The sequence below is a fragment of the Panthera pardus genome, unplaced genomic scaffold (genome assembly GCF_024362965.1).
Source record: "Panthera pardus isolate Hobbes unplaced genomic scaffold, ASM2436296v1 HiC_scaffold_17, whole genome shotgun sequence".
Classification (NCBI taxonomy): Eukaryota; Metazoa; Chordata; class Mammalia; order Carnivora; family Felidae; genus Panthera; species Panthera pardus.
This window is the reverse complement of record NW_026526732.1, coordinates 108,712,016-108,724,901: the sequence shown is the minus strand read 5'-3', so window position 1 is coordinate 108,724,901 and position 12,886 is coordinate 108,712,016. Positions and strand designations below refer to the sequence as shown.

The window sequence follows — 12,886 nt, the reverse complement described above, 5'->3', positions numbered from 1 at the left end:
GGCCAGTCCAAAATCAGGTGTCATCTGGGACACCCTCTCCTTGAAGCTTCTAAAGGATGATGTGTTCTATGTCTTTCTTAGAGCTTCGGATGTTGCCAGAAATCCTTGGCATCCTTAGTTGTAGACTGAACATTGTTCCAGCTTGGCCTCTATGGTCACCTGGTCTTCTCCCTGTGGCTGTGTCTCTGTCTCTGTTTTCCCTTCTTATTCTCAGGAAATAGGCCATTCTGGATGAAAGCCACCTTATTCATGTATGGCCTCATCTGAATTTGATCACATCTTTAAAGACTCTATTTTCAAATAAAGTCGCCTTCATATGCACCAGGTATTAGATTATGATCATATCTTGGCGGGGGCGGGCACAATTCAACCCACACAGGAGTTTTTTCTCTTGATTCTCCACTCCTAGAAAGGGACCAACTGACCTCTCAGTCACCACCTCTGGCATCTTTGATCATACTGTGGATCCTTGATAATTCCCCTAGAGTCACTTATCATGTGCTGTCTTGTCTCATGCTGCCATCAAGTTCCATGAGCTGATCCAGATTTAAAGGCAGAATTCGTGATGTACTAAATTGTGTACTTGAAAATTGCCAAGAGAATAGATGTTAAAAGTTAAATACATGGCAGTTAAATAACATCCTACAAAAGAATGAATGGGTCAGCCAGGAAATTAAAGAAGAAATTTAAACATACATGGAAGCAAATGAAAATGAAATCACAACAGTCCAAATCCTTTGGGATGCAGCAAAGGCAGTCCTAAGGAGAAATACATTGCAATCCAGGCTTATTTCAAGAAGCAAGAAAGCTCCCAAATGCAGAACCAAATATCACACTGAAAGGAGCTAGAAAAACATTAGCAAACAAAGTCCAAAGCCAGCAGGAGAAAAGAAATTATAAATATTAGAGCAGAAATCAACAATATAGAATTTTAAAAAATGGTAGAAGAAATCAAGGATTCTAAGAGCTGGTCTGGCTTTTTTCTTTTTTCTTTTTTTTTGGAAGAATAAACAAAATTGAGAAACTTTTAGCCAAATATCTCAAAAAGAAAAGAGAGGACCCAAAATGATAAAATCATGAATGAAAAAGGAGAGATCACAATCAACCCCGCAGAATACAAACAATTATTAGAGAATACTGTGAAAAAATTTTGGCCAGCAAACAGGACAATCTGAAAGAAATCGACAAATTTCTAGACATTTACACATACCAAAATTCAAACAGGGAGAAATAAAAAATTTGAACAGACCCATAATCCATGAAGAAATTGAATCATTTATCAAAAATCTCCCAACAAATGAGAGTCCTGGGCCAGATGGGTTTCCTGGGGAATTCTACCAGACATTTAAAGCAGAGTTCATACCCATCCTTCTCAAGCTGTTCCAAAAAATAGAACTGGAAGAAAAGCTCCCAGACTCATTGGATGAGGCCACAATGACCTTGATTCCCAAAGCAGACAGACACCCCACTAAAAAGAATTACAGGCCAATCTCCCTGATGAATGTGGATGCGAAAATTCTCAAGAAGATACTAGGCAGTTGAATTCAACAGTACATTAAAAGAATTATTCACCATGATCAAGTGGGATTTATTCCTGGGCTGCAAGGCTGGGTCAATATTCATGAATCAATCAACATAATACTTCACATTAATAGAAGAAAGGATAAGAACCAGGTGATCCTGTCAATAGATGCAGAAAAGGCATCTGAAAAAATAGAATATCTTTTCTAAAGAAAAAGCATCAAGAAAGTCGAGATAGAAGGAACATACCTTAGTATCATAAAGCCATATATGAAAGACCCACAGTTCATATCTTCAATGGGGAAAAACTGAGAGCTTTCCCCCCTATGATCAGGAACATGACAGGGATGTCCACTCTCACCACTGTTGTTTAACATAGTGTTGGAAGTCCGAGCCTCAGCCATCAGACAACAAAATGAAATAAAAGGAATACAAATTGACAAAGAAGGAATCAAACTTTTACTTTTCACAGATGACATGATACTCTACATGGAAAACTTGAAAACTCCACAAAAAAACTGCAAGAACTGATCCATGAATTTATGAAGTCACAGGATGTGAAAACAATGTGCAGAAATTGGTTCCATTGCTATATTCCAATAATGAAGCAACAGAAAGAGATATCAAGGAATCGATCCCGTTTACAAATGCACCAAACCCACAAAATACCTAGGAACAAACCTAATCAAAGAGGTAAAAGATACGTATGCTAAAAATTAGTGAAAGCTTATGAAAGACATTGAAGAAGACACAGAGAAATGGAAAAACATTGAATGCTCATGAATTGGAAGAAGAACTAATATTAACATGTCAATAATGTCCAAAGCAACCAACACAGGCAATGCAATCCCCATCAAAGCAGCACCAGCATTCTTCAGAGAGCTAGAACAATCCTAAAATTTGTATGGAACCATAAAAGACACCAAATAGCCAAAGTAACGTTGAAAAAGAAAACCAAAGCAGGAGGCATCACAATCCGGGACCTAGTCTTTGTTACAGAGCTGTAATCATCAAGACAGTATGGTATTGGCATAAAACAGACACATACTCCAGTGGAATAGAATAGGTAACCCAGAAATGGACTCACAGATATACAGCCAAAAATTTTCAACAAGCAGGGAAGAGTATCCAATGGGAAAAAGACAGTCTCTTTAGCAAATGGCGCTGGAAGAACTGGACAGCAACATGCAGAAAAATGACATTGGACCACTGTCTTACACCATACACAAACATGAATTCAAAATGGATGAAAGGCCTAAATGTAAGACAGGAAACCATCAAAACCCCAGAGGAGAAAGCAGGCAGCAACTTCTTCGACCTCAGCCACAGCAACTTCTTACTTGACATGTATCCAAAGGCAAGGGATATATGGGGCGCCTGGGTGGCTCAGTCGGTTGGGTGGCCGATCGGCTCAGGTCATGATCTCGCGGTCGGTGAGTTCGAGCCCCGCGTCGGGCTCTGTGCTGATAGCTCGGAGCCTGGAGCCTGTTTCAGATTCTGTGTTTCCCTCTCTCTGAACCTCCCCCGTTCATGCTCTGTCTCTCTCTGTCTCAAAAATAAATAAACGTTAAAAAAAAAAATTCAAAGGCAAGGGATATAAAAGCAAAAGAGAACTAGTGGGACTCATCAAGATAAAAACTTTCAGCACACCCAAGGAGACAATTAACAAAACTAAAAGGAAACCGATGAAATGGTAGAAGATATTTGCAAATGACATATCAGATAAAGGGTTGTATCCATAATCTATGAAGAAGAACTTGCCAAACTCAACACCAGAAAAACAAACAGTCCAGTGAGGAAATGGAAAGGAGATATGAATAGACACTTTTCCGAAGAAGACATCCAGATGGCCAACAGACAGGTGAAGAGATGTTCCCCATCAGGGAGCAAATCAAATACAAATCAAAACCACGCTGAGATAAACCACACCAGTCAGAATGGCTAAGATGAACGACTCAGGAACCAACAGCTGTTGGCAAGGATGTGGAGAAAGAGAACCTTCTTGAACCACTGTTAGGAATTCATACAGTTCAGCCACTCTGGAAAACAGCACGGAGGTTCCTCAAAAAATTAAAAATAGGTTTACCCTACAACCCAGCAATAAAGCAACTAGGAATTTACCCAAAGGATACAGGAGGGCTGATTTGTAGGGGCACATGTACTCTGATGTTTACAGCAGTGCTATCAACAAGAGCCAAATTATGGAAAGTGCCTGAGTATCCATCAACTGATGAATGGATAAAGAAGATGTGATATAGGCACACAATGGAAGACATCCCAGCAAGAAAAACAGAATGGAATCTTTTCATTTGCAACAACGTGGATGGAACTGGAAAGTAGCATGCTAAGGAAAACAAGCCAGTCAGAGAAAGACAGATATCACATCATTTCACGCCTATGTGGAATTTGAGAAACTTAACACAAGACCACAAGAAGGGAAGGAAAACTAAGTTATAAACAGAGAGGGAGGCAAACCGTAAAAGACTCTTAAATACAGAGAGCAAAGTGAGGTTGAGGGAGGTGGGAGGTTGAGGGGGTGGGGAAAACGAGTGATGAGCATTGAGGAGGGCACTTGGGATGAGCACTGGGTTTTGTATGAAAGGGATGAATTACAGGAATCTATTCCTGAAGCCAAGATTATACTGTATGTTAGCTAACTTGACAATAAACTTTTAAAAATCTAATACATGTTATGTGAAAATTGTATGTCATTTAAAAAATGAATCCGAAGACTACCCAAAATATGTTAGCCAAAAATATGAAATATCATTGGTAAATGGAAGTTAAAAAGAGACAATTGTTTCACTCCTAGTCAATTTGGTGGGGAAAGATTGACTACCTGCTCATCTCACGCCTCCAGAGCCTTCCGTCCTCTTTGGCTGCCTCTGGGGAGCCAAACTCTGAATACTTGGACTGAGACAAATAGTTACATGGGGCAGGCCCCTCCTGGGGCCCTAAAAATACACACATCCTTGGTCCCCAGAGCACATACTTTGACTTTGGTGCTTATAAAAATATCCCTCAGATATAACATTAGCCCTTTTATTCATGGGCAGATTCCATAGAATCATAAATTCCAACTTCTGTTTACCTCCAGGCTCCATTGTCCACTCTAAACTACACCTCTTCGCTTGTGCCAAAACACTCTGCAATGAGTGGACAACCTTTCTGGGTAAACCCTGGGGATGACAGAACTTATGCTAACAGTAATGATGGAGAGAAGCATTATTACCTTGAACAGAGCCTGAATAAAGTCGTCCCTTGTGACTTCCCTTCCCTTCAATGTGACTTCCCTTGCCTTTCAGATTCACCATTTCCCAAGACTATCCTGTCCAAGGTTGCCATATAGTAAATACACGAATCTGTCTTTATTCTAAGGGCTCTGTTCTACCTATCGCATTCCCTAACACTTTCCTACAGATCCACAACCACACACCACCGGGCAGTGTCTGAGTGTCCTAGCTTTCACGGGGACAGCAGTCATGTACTTTCATCTGCAGGACCTTCACTTTCCCATCTATATGCCAATCTCTTCACTTCTTACAACTGTAGTGATTCTTCAAAGACCAGTGGCTGCTTCCAAAATTTAGGTGGATATCTGCAATCTTTGTTATTCTTCCTTGGAAGGAGAGGCCACATTCTTACCTAAACATCCATTCAAATGTTCCTACAATGGCATGATCTTGTTCCCTTTACTCCTGATTGCTTAGACCCAAAAAGGTGTGGCACGACCTGCAGAACTTGTGTGTTTGGATAAGGTTGCTCTTCTTTAGACCAAGTTCTAGAAGGAAGTGAAATCTGAACTCCCAAGTAGCCAATTACCACTTCACTGGAGAAGGAAAGACTGTAAGTATTTTCTCTTCCAGCTCAAACCAAATGCTCAGGGGCAGGTCTTTCCAGCATGCAATCTGTGTCTGTCTTTTATCTGTAAGCATAACAAATGGGAGTCAGGAGAATAGCCTTTTTTGGCAATCAAGCCAGATAAGGGGAATCTGGTCTTTTTTATAGCTGAGGGTTTCTGCTATCTAGACAACAATAAGACTAAGAGAAATCCCAACATTCTCAATAAGAATCTTAGCAATTACCATGACCACAATGTACCTCATTTATGAACTTGGAACAGGATAGAAATAATACTTGTATCTTGGTCTTACTACTGCATGCAGGAATTTGTGTATATAATAAAGAATTTTGAAATCTGCTCAGATAATCACATTAACTATTGCTATGGGGTTGAATGCTGTGTGAAATCCTAATGCCCAGTTCAAGTTAATGAGAATTTATGTGAAAATAGGGTTTTGCCAGGGGAGGGAGGGTGTGCCTAGGTGGCTCATTTGGTTGAGCAACTGACTGTTGATTTCAGCTCAGGTCATGATCTCACGGTTTGTGAGTTTGAGCTCTACACTGGGCTCTGTGATGACGGTGCCGAGCCTGCTTGGTATTTTCTCTCTCCCCTCTCACTCTGACCCTGCCTGGCTCACACAAACATGCAATATTCTTCTTTCTCAAAAACAATAGAAAGCAGTAGGAAGAGTAAAGGGGATGGAAATGTAGGAGGACTCTGGGCTCTCCTCCCTAAAACACAGTTGTATTAATGTCTGATTACTGGAAATAACCAGGAAATGGATCTCCATTTCAGCTTGCTTTGGTCATTTCTTTGGGTCTCAATTTCCAGATTGGGCCTCCCTGTGCAGGTAATAAAACTCTGGGTGTTTTCTCCAGTTACTCTGTCTCATAACAGTTTGATTCCAAAACAAGTGGAAAAGCCCTGGGGAAAAAGGAAATGTCTCCTCCCCAAAACCAGGTCCTGTTCTAAGGCCACCTCAGGAACACCTGCCCCTGATCCTCTGATCTCCAGTCATTCACCCTCCCCTTTCCACTTTGACACCCAGCCTCCCTTCCCAGGAAACCACAGGTCCATACATGGTGGTTCCCAGTCTACACCATAAGGGCTCAAACATGCCACAACACCACTGTGGTGAAAGAGAGCTCTCATTCGTGTCACAAAACAAGCATCCAAAAAGCAGTCACCTGCAAAGGAGGGGTTGCCAGGGGTCTGTGACCTGTTCCTGCCTCCTCCGTGAGCCCGGTCAGAGCGGGACTCTGGCAAACAGTAGCTGCGAAATGTGCAGACTAGGAGGTACAGGAGGGTCTCACAGGGGTGACTGTCCTAAGGCCAGGACAGGGCTAGGAATTAGGGATGCATGAACTGAGAATCTCCCTTCCCTTCTCTGGGCTCATTGGTGCCACAGTGGATGGCCTGGGGGGAGGGATTAAATAGGTGATGGAGATTAAAGAGAGTACATGTGATGATGAAATGTGGAATCACTGTATTGTACACCAGAAAGTAATATTAACACTGTAGTTAACTCTAATGGAATGACAATAAAAATTTAATTAAACGCTAAAATCATAAAAATCAATTCTAATGAAAATTTTTTTTTGAAAAACAAAGAACTGTGTTTCAAGACGAAAACAGTATCACAAGGGCGAGATTACACCACGGCTTGATAGCTGAATTGCTCTATCAGGATAGATGTTGGCATATTTTCTCTCACCTAAGTTTGATTTCCCACAGTTGTCCTCCTACTCTGGGAAAAAGCTGTGATCCAGTCAGGCCACAGACGTTGTAATAGAGCCATGATCTGACTGTGAGAAGAAGAAATAGCCTCCAGAAATTGCTAGAATTTTCTACAATATTGATATTTATTAGCGTGTTCTGGTCATTTTTATTCTTATATTGGTATGCTTTCATGGTGTGTGTGTCACTGTCCTTTGCAATTAGAAATGGGATAGTGTTCCCAAATGGGAGTGAACTAAGAAAATCCTCTGAAACTTTTTACAATATTAATATGATGCAGATGGTGTAGGTACACTACCTCAGCATCTCTGGAGGCTGCAATGCATCCATGAACTTAGAGTTTGAATACTCACTTGCATAAAGAATGAATTAAGAAAGTTCCCTTGAGAGTTGTCAGGTGAAATGTTGAGGACACAGAAATCATAAAGACTCTGTATTCAAAGCCTTTCATGAAAGGGTCTTCCTTCAGTCATCTGGAGTCATAGCCCCTACACAACACCTTTCTCACTGCTCCCATCACATCCTTGTTCCGCAGGGTATATATGAAGGGGTTGACCATGGGGGTGACGATGGTGTAGAAGAGAGAAATGAACTTGCCCAGATCTTGGGAGTAGTTGTTGCTGGGCTGGAGGTAAGCATAGATGGCCGTGCCATAGAACAGGGAGACCACCGTGAGGTGGGACCCACATGTCCCAAACACTTTCCTCTGTCCAGCGGCTGACTTTATTCTTAACACTGCCCTGACAATTCGACCATAGGAGAACGTGATTAATGCCACAGGTATGAGGAGAATGATCACACTGACAAAGAAGAGCTCAGACTCATTCACAGTAGTGTCAACACAGGCAAGCTTGAGCAGTGGGGGGACCTCACAAAAGAAGTGGTCTATTTTATTTCTCCCACAAAGTGGTACAAGGAAGGTGAGCACCGTCTGCAACGAGGCGTTGGCAAAACCAATGAACCACGATGCAGAAGCCATCAGGGCACAGAGCCGGGGGTGCATGATCACTGCGTAGTGCAGGGGCCTGCAGACGGCTGCATAGCGGTCAAATGCCATCACCCCTAACAGAATGCATTCTGTGCATCCCAACCCTAGAGCGACGAACAGCTGAGCTACACAGGCACCAAAGGAGATAGACTTGTCTGCTCCCCTGAGATGAACCAGCAGCTGAGGAACAGTGCTGGTCGTGTAACACAGGTCCAGAAAGCTTAGGTTGGAGAGGAAAAAGTACATGGGAGTCTGCAGGTGTGGGTCCAGGCGGGACAATGCAATGATGCTTGTGTTTCCCAGGAGGGTGAGCAGATAGAAGATCAGAAGAACCACAAAGAGGACTCGCTCCAGCTGAGGCCGGTCAGAGAAACCCAGCAGGATAAAGCCAGTAAAAGAACTTCCATTTTTCTGGTCCATTCTTTCTTACCACATGTTTCCTGTCAAGACCAAGTATTTAGCAATTTTTAAAACAAATCTTCAAAAAGAAAACAACTTGGTAGGGGGTTGAAATGATCTTATGAAAAGACAAGGGCATGGAATGTATCAGCAATAACGTGAATAAATGCTGTACTCCCTGAAATTGACGTAGCTTATATCAATATAGTTCCACATTATCGCCAAAAGGTAATTATTAATATTTAATATGAGAAAAGTGAAATAATGGACATTTTGTTTGCATCAGTCAAAGGAATATAAGGTGTATCAGTCTGCACTTACTAGAACTTGAAGTACTGTAAAAATGTGTGTACCTTCCAGACTTAAAGTTCTATAAAATGTATAAGGGAAAAGAGGAAGAGCTCAGAAAGAATCAGAAAGAGATGCAGAGAGAAGGAGAGATGTTAATACAAATATGTGTCTCCTGATTCTACACAACTGGATTTGCACACACCTCACATGTAATAAAATATAACAACAGGGGCATGTAAGTGGCTCAGTGGGTTAAGCATCCGACTCGATTTCACCTGGGGCCATGATCTCATGCAGCATGGAATTAATCCCTATGTCAGACTCTTTGATGACAGCACTGAGACTGCTTGAGATTCCATCTCTCTCTGTCTCTGTGCACCTTCCCTGCTCCCCTACTCTCTCTCTCCCTCTAAAATATAATAAACATTAAGATAAAATAAACATTAATAAACATTAAATAAAGAATAAAATAAACATTAAAATATATAAAATAAACATATATATGTATATCTACATACATATATGTATATATGTATGTATATATAACTTAATGTGTACAAGCATTCTGACATAAGAAATTGTTACCTAGGATGTACTTATATGAAGAATTCAATTACATTCAAAATCTCACCACTATTTCTGCATAAACATTTTGGCAGTATTGCCTCTCTAACTAATGTATTATATTTGGGAAAGACACAGTTTTGGGGGGATTTTTTTCGTATTTGTAAAACAATAAATAATCAGAGAGAACCCGAAAAACCACTGTTCAATTACAGTGATCAACTTTTCCTGAAAAATGCTTCAAATGACCATACCAACTTAACTCAGAAAATTCATTGGCCATGCAGAGCCAGCTGGAATCTGAACTCTAAAATCCAGTGACCAACACTTTCTTCTTCCTTCTGCAGATTTCCATTGCACATATTACCAATTAGAGTTGGTAAAATTCCTGAAAGAGGTAAGATTATTCCTTATCGACATCCTAATCAGAATAAACATTTTAGAAAGTTATCCGACCATGTAATTATGTACAACCTGACATGATTTACATCACTCCCTATGATAAAATAAAGAGATAAACACACAGAGATAAAGACAGTTACGTTCTCAGAGCAATGACGGGTCAAAGAGCTATAATGCAAAACTTAAAGTAGTATATGGAAAGGCATAAATAAACCAATATTTTGGTATTATACCTAATCTCAGACATCTGTCCACATTACGTCAATGATCACCTTTCTGGGAGCTACCTTGCAGAGTTAGTGACACTGGACCAAACACATTGCCATGTACGAGGCTGGGTGATGACCATTTTCACCAATGCTTACTGTAACTGAAGAAGAGGAATAGTTATACACTGACCAAAGAGGCATCAGAAACTGAGTCCTTCAGTTGTATCATATTCAAATGGCTGGGATACCGTGCATTTTTAATTCTAGTAAGACTTTAAAATCTGAATCAGGTTCAATGGGGAGGACCCATTGGTGTGTGAAAGAAACAGGTACAAAATGGGCATAAAATATTCATAATATTTGAAGAGAGGATATGGTATTTCAAACTATTTTTACCTCCTACAATTTTGTATAAACATCTGATCTGTGGTCTCCACCAAAAAAAAATCTATTCAGAAAAATTTTCTTAATAGAAATGGACAGTCTAAGTGTGCAAAACAGGACGTGTCCTCTGACTAACACCTGCTCAGAAAAACAAATAAAAAAAAAAACCCTCCTTCAGTCTCATGCACACACGCACACATATCGATACATTTACTTGAAATAAATTGCCCAGAAACTTTTTAATGTGCCTGCTTAAGGAAGCACTACCCAAGTGAGGAAAGACAAAAATAAAATGTAAACTCATCCCAAGAAAACACCAATATACTACTGTACCTTTAGAATAAAATCATGATATATGTTAACAATATTATGTCAATCAGGACAAAGAAGACAGTTGAGAAAAGATAAAATCCTGGTGAGATGAACTTGTACATATGATTTGCTGCTTTCCAGGATCGTGTGTGTGTGTGTGTGTGTGTGTGTGTGTGTGTGTGTGTGTGTAAGAATACATAATGGTTATCTATCTGACAGGTACAAAAATGATTATGATTTTCAGCTGAAAAATAAAATATCAGACAAAGGAGATGCTCACTGAAGAAGACACAAGAATGCCATCGTCCCTGAGTGGTACAATTGCTCCCAGTGTCATTCTGGAGAGCACACGGGGAGGGAACCACAGCACTCATCTCATAGTCTGCCATGTTACTGCTATTGTTGTTCTCATTACAATTCAGGAAAATTATTATCCTTTAGGAACTCCAGACATGGGAAAGATCAGGCTGGGAAGCGCTTTCTCCCATTGATTCTCAGGAGTATGTTCTGTTGATCTGGGTCACTCTGTTCCTTCCTCCTCCCTTTCTCCACATCCACCCCTCTTAAAGCTTGTGCACCACACACAGCAATCTTCCAAGAGAAAGGACATGTGTCCACTGAGGTTAATGGAAAATTGCATTTCATTTCCTTCTTACCACATTTAAAGACTGGCGAAATTAGACTTAGAACCATCATCTATGTTTGGTACCATCAAATGACTGATTGCAGTAAGAGGGATGGATTCATCTGGAAAACTACGTAATTGAAACTGGCTGGAAATATTGAACACGTTCTTCCTGGGCAAAGGAGCAAAGTATGGGTCCCTAGCAACTATCATGATATGACACGGTACAGGAAAGCCCAGTGATAGATTACACCTATATTATGACTTTGCATATGAGAGATAAATACTTGGAAAAAGCAAAGATCATATATGAAGAGAAAGAAATGTTATTATTGAAAATAAAATTAAACGGAACTACAAAACAAAGACATTGTCATTCTATGTAATAATTCACATCAAAAAATTATATAATTCAATGACATGTCAGAAGAACGCAATGTTCCAATAATAATTAAGAGAACTGAATCAAATGTGAGAGGTTAAATACTTAGTACTGACACACATAAAGTGATAGAGTAGGAATTTCCGATTACCATAATAGCTCAATGTTGACATACAATTCTAAGTTTTAGTGGAAAAAATACATAGTTTCACAAAACTGGGTACTAGTCTATGCACACTACACATCTTAAAGGAAAAGATCTCAAGCTAATGTCTCTAAGACATTTCAAATATATAACATTCACTGATATATTTGGCATACACACGCTGCCCTATCCGGTTCCTGAATGAATCCTGAAAAAGTGGGGGCAAGATTTCCACAGCCTCAGGGCTATGACTGAATCGCTGTTGTTTTCTTGATGCTTCTGTCTCATGGGTCTGAGCTGACCTCAGACATATGAGAAGAGCCCTTGGATGATGATGGGGGACGAGCAAATGAGGGGAATGCAGCCATCACTACATAGGAAATGACACATGTGATGAACATTGACTGGGCTGTAGGGCAGATTCTATGGAAGACGATGAAGTAGGATTTCCACTGCATGTTGTTTATTCAGGGAATGCTCTCGGGAAAATGGGGTGAGGGAAGAAAAACAGCAGAGAATGTTGCTAAGCAAGGATGTGGTCTCCAGTAGAACAGAGCAGGAGACTGATCCCATGAGAAGCTGGCCAGAACTCTCCAGCAGAACCATCCATCTGTGATGGTAGAAACTCTCTGTCCTCACTTTCCAATACTATGCCCACTCTCTACCTGTCATACTTGAGGATTTTAAATGTCCTAGCTAAGAAACTCAATTTTACATTTTATTTAATTCTAATGAATTTGAATTTAAAAAACTTATGTGTCTACTTACTAAACTATTGGGCAGCACAGCTCTGGAGCATGGATTGCATCAGACTCAGGCCTGCCTTGGCATTGGCACCTTTTCTACATCCCATAACTCTGTCACTGGCTATAAGCTGCCCCCACCATGTCCTCAAGAGCCCTTGGCAATGTGGCTCCCTCTCAGCTGAGGGAAATTCTCTTAAGAAGACAATGGCTCTGAACTTTGGAGCCCACACTCACACCAACTAGGGTTTGGATAGGAGCCCCAGCAGGTAAAGAGCATGTGGGCAAGTGACCAACAGCGTTCATACAAGAGTCCATTCATGATCGTGTGCAAGGACAG

The 12,886-nt window shown here is 40.6% G+C and overlaps 1 pseudogene; it reads right to left on the bottom strand.

Annotated features, from left to right (window-relative positions):
* Positions 1-7,571: 7,571 nt before the first annotated feature.
* On the bottom strand, positions 7,572-8,525 carry LOC109252690 (putative olfactory receptor 2B8; annotated as a pseudogene).
* Between the last annotated feature and the right edge of the window lie 4,361 nt (positions 8,526-12,886).